Consider the following 5,161-nt stretch of genomic DNA (forward strand, 5'->3'; position numbering starts at 1 on the left):
TTATTTTTGGGTCGATAATAAAGAAGATGACTTAAAACTTTTAGCTGTTAATCTAAGCAATGACTTATGAAGCAAAACAGGATCTCAAGCCATAGTTATGATGGCCTATTAAAAGACAGATGGATAGGCTTACAAAAGGAATTTGATCAGCTTGGATTCCAATCCTGCTCTACTCTAAAGCTCTATTTGAACAAAAGCCTTGAACATGGATTCAATCCAAATTTATGTTCCAAATCGACCATATGCACAGACAATAAGAATAAAAACGAGCAAACGCATCAACTCCGATTGAACCTTCAGAGGGCTCGGCTTTCATTTAGCATACTGTTGCTGGGTTACATATAATTTAATTTAAAAATATCTTGATTGGTTGACCCTATTTATTTTCAGACAAGTTTATATACACAGGTCCACTTTATGCTCTTGGATATTCCTACATAGTGAGGAAGATGTTCTAGTTTACAGTTAGTACAGAAAATTATTTGAATTGGTATCGCAAGCTTAGGAAAGCGGGAGACTTACATACTTTCGACGAATTTGAGCTGCTCATTTGAAACACAAGACCTTATTACAGTGCTAGTCCTTAGCTCTCAATGAAGCAGCAAAGAGTATCAAACTTCAGTTCTATTGCAGAAAGCATTTGGCTCCTGTAGTGTGAGGGGCATTCCTCACAAGGCAAAATGATCATGAATTTCCATCCTGATGTGCAGTAACTTCCTTCTGTAGTGAAAGGTGTACACCTCACCATTTTCTTTGCATAATTTAGGATTCAGCCTAAATAATGGTATCATTTTAGCAGGAATTAACTGTTTCCATTCAAGGTATTAACATACATTCAAATTACAATTTTAAAATGTGAGCTAATCCTTTATGACCTACCTCAGCTCAGCTTTCCACTAGAAATTAACTGAAAATAATTGGCTATAAATATTTCTCTGAGCTGATTTGATTACTATTAATCTGTAATCACTCATAGATTTTTTAAAACAAAAAGATTATAGCAAGAACCATGGCAGCCATTGGAGGGATTTAATGTTTCAAAATATTCAGGCCATTGCAAGTTCATTGCATCTTAGGGATTGCCTCCCCTTAATTAAAAAAGTGGGGGAAGGAAGAAAGTGCTCCACTTCTTCACCACCATTTAATGAGTCCTGCTGGAAATTTAGGATATGAATTGGATCAGGCTCAGCTCATAAATGGTCAGATGGTGGTTTGCTGACCTCAGCAATAACCAGTTTGCATTTATTGAGCGCCTTTCACGCATGGTAACATCTCCGAGTGCTTAACAATGGTAGTTTTGACAGCGAGCCGGGAGAGATTCGAGAAGCAACTACAGTCGAAAAGGAGTCTTCAGATGCGTTCTGAAGATAATAACCCTTGCATTTGGTACAGCACCTTATCACGTCTTCGAGACATCTCAAAGCGCTTCACGGTATATATAGTAAAGCGTAGTAACTGTATATTTTGTGGGCGAAATGCAGCAGCCAAATGGACAAAAAGAGGGCAAGGTAGAGGGATTCCAGAGGCAGGGAATTCCAGAGGGTCAGAGGGCTAATGGATAGAAGTACAGCCTTCAATGATGAAATAGAGGGGTCGAGGGACATGTTAAAAGACCTAAGCCGCCTGAGCAAAGGGTGGTGGGGGCAGGGAGGGGAAACGAATGAGGTGTAAACATCTAAGTGTGCATATGAAAAATGGCCAGTTGGGCAACGTAACAGAGAGGCTGCTCTGACACCTTATGGAACTTTACTCCTGCAAAGGTCATCAACTTGAGGGGAGCTGATGAACTAATCCAATATGATTGGCATGTTCTAAAGCACCTTGAGCCATTAAGAGCATTATACTGACAAATGGACACAGTTCAGCTCTAGTTTTGTCTTTATTTTTAGGAGACTCCATGTACAAAATCTGATGTGGAAAAAACATTTTGCAGTTTGTTACAAAAATGTAAAATTTAGAGAATGATTCCAAAAACAAAGAAATAAATTACTAAGGCTACACACACACACATGTACACAATTGTTAGTGTCTATCATGCACCTATTCAATTGAAGATTAAAAATCAGTAAATCCACAAATTTGTTTTCAATACAAGGTGCAGAAGCTGGTGGTTAGAAGTCCTTGGCTCTGTTACAAGAGTTTTTGTTAGAAATCATTTAAAAATCTTCCTGTATAAAATTATGTGTGTACAGTAGTTACATAGTGACGTAGTTTAACACTTTCACAAGACTGAAAAGCTCACAAACAAGTTAACCAATTGATCTTACAGCAGTGACCTTTGGTTGCCAGAATTCAACAGTATTTTATTTAAAACAAACCCATCTTTGCCCTATGGTGCTCGTAATCGTATACATTAATGCCATTTTACATTCATACTGAGACCACAATGGAATCAGGTTGCTCGACACAAATGGACTCTTGGATTGTATGGTAATGATATTTATGTTGGTCAAGGAAGCTCAGTTTTGGAGCTCTAGGAACATTCTGTCGCTGGCAGATTAGAAGCAGAATACAGCACAGTAATGCTAACAGAAACTAGCAGCTTTGCAAGTTATATCCAGGGTACAGAATGCAACGCCCAGCTATCTTAGTCATTCCCATAAATTCCTACTGAAAATAAGAGCACTCTAAAGAAAAATACCACATACGATCCCCATCATATTGGAGTTATAAAGGTGAATATTCTAACAAATGGCATTTTCTCAAAAAAGTTTATTCACACTACCTGTTTAAAATATAGTCATGGGTAGGGAAGAATTGCAGAACTCTCTTTGGCAAAAGGTAGAATATCTTTATATCAAGTGGTGTCCGAAAATCTTTAGCAGTTAACAAAGTAACAAAGCAAGATACTGTAGAAGGACAAAATGATCAATGTGGAGGACATTATTTAGGGAATAGAATGTCTTAGCTTCAGGCGTTTGCAGAATCAGAAAGGACCTGGTTTTGAATAAGGTTATCTGAGGCCTGAATACTTCCAGCACAACTATAAGTCAGTCTGAAATTACAAAGAATTTCAGATACACAACATTTCTTTCAAATGAAGCAATTTAGACCGGTTTCAAAAATTTTAAAAAATACATTTAAGCATTTAAAGCCAGTATTTTTTTCTTTTTCATCGATATGGCTGGATTTCAAGCAGGGTTAACTATTAACTGCAAGGTCAGAGTAGTAATCAACAATATGCTTTGAGGAATGCTACATAACACTTGAGGTAGTGGTGGCAGGGAGATGGGAATGGAAATTAGTTTCCTTATTTCCCTGGTAACAGATGGCTGCTCCAGAATGACAGAGATTACGCAACTATTTAAAACACTTGTTAAAAATCTGCAAGCTCAGATTTTGTTCCAGTCACAAACACTACATATTCCACGCAAGTAACCATAAGCATTTTCAACTTTTTTTAAAGCTGCAATTGATAGACAAGTCCTCTTCCTTATACTGTAAGTGATTACATGTGCTAACCTCATTATGCTTAGCTCCGAGAACCTTTGGTTCCATGTAGCACACATTCTGATAGAGTGATGCGCCATTGCATCTCCCTTGCAAGTTACATTCCAGGTTTTCTCCCTATCATTTTCCCAAAAGTTATGCAAACTGGGACTCCAATATTGACTAGTTCATGCTTCTCCCCATTGGTATCATTGACTTCTTCACTGGCAATCGTCAACGGTATACTGTGACTAGATAGCAGAAAGGCACAAAACAGTCTGCAATGCCCCTCACCCCCAACCAAATAGGGAGAATCTATTCTGACAATTTAGCTCAGAGTTGCCATAACTCCAAACAAACAGGCTACTTAGAACGACAAGCAGCCCCTGGGACTCGAATATCTAGGAATCAAGTCAAGACCCCTGGAGCTGCCGGGTTGATATCTTTGTGAACGTCACTCTTCCACATGGCTACTCTGCTGCTGCATTGTCAATTCCACTGCAATTATAAAAATAACTGTAAGAAAACTGAATGAGGCTAAAGATGTCCTGACATATTCCATCAATTTAGATCCCTCAAATGTGCTGGTTGCCTTCAGGACAAAGTCACAAGATACTCGAATTAAACAACAAAATCAATCTTGCTGTAAGACCAATTGATAAATTCATCACCATAGAACATTTGACCAAAGTCATCTCTTGTTACATTTGACAAACTCCTAGAAGCCTGCTGCTCAGCTTAGTCTGATACACTTATTGGACAAATACTGTACTCTGCTCCTGATCTGATAAAAAGTCTTTATACAAGAAACGCGTCAATTTAAAAGAAATGCTTAAACAAAAGTTATCTGTTAAAAAATAAAATAGAAGATTCAAAGGCCACAACCATGTTTTTTTTTAAAAAATGACAAAACAAATATTTTCTTGAACAGAATTCTTACAACAAATATTTCTGTATAAAAAGACCTTAAGTGGCATGTAGTGTGGTGTGGGTATGAGATGAGCCAGCCAGGCACAATCTGTGTTCCACTGAGAGGTAAAAGTGTGAAGGAAGCCAATTAGAGATCTCAGGCAGAGTGCAGTTCCTACTGGGCAGACCCAAGATATTAAACAAAATGAAACAACATTTATCACATGCCTTCAACCTTTCGGAGGTACACACTTCACTGATTTTAGTGTGCATAATCATTTAGAATAAAACCACAAAAGCACTAGGCCAATCTTCTGTCATTGCTGTACAAATGTGCTCTTGATTCGTTCCAATCCATCGGCTTTCAAGTTTACCTTAGTGTTTTTTTTCCTATTCAAGCACTTCTAAAGCCCCTTCAAAGTGATGTACCTCAAAAGGATTTCCAATTCAGTGTTTGCTTGGAAAAGACAATACAAAGTTCTTCCCTTATCTTTACATTACCTGCCTCTAAGGTAATACATCTACATAAACTCCACACATTTGGATAATACACTACCTACTCTGTAACAATGCTTACACTGTGCAAGTCTACATTCGTGAATCAGATTTTCCGAGCACGTTATCTGGGAAAAGCTGGTTCTCTAGAACACTAGTAATGGAAAGATGGGAGCTATCTACATCTTCATTTGTTGAGAGGTTTTCTAGAAAAATTGCCATCGGCAGCCAGTATCACCAGTCTTCTCAAAGGAAGGTCCAGATCTCGAGAAACAAACCTCTCTGTGGATTAGGGTTTCCAAAGAGCGTTTTCCAGAGGGTGAGATCT

The sequence above is a fragment of the Callorhinchus milii genome, unplaced genomic scaffold, assembly GCF_018977255.1.
Source record: "Callorhinchus milii isolate IMCB2004 unplaced genomic scaffold, IMCB_Cmil_1.0 Scaffold4, whole genome shotgun sequence".
Taxonomy (NCBI): Eukaryota; Metazoa; Chordata; class Chondrichthyes; order Chimaeriformes; family Callorhinchidae; genus Callorhinchus; species Callorhinchus milii.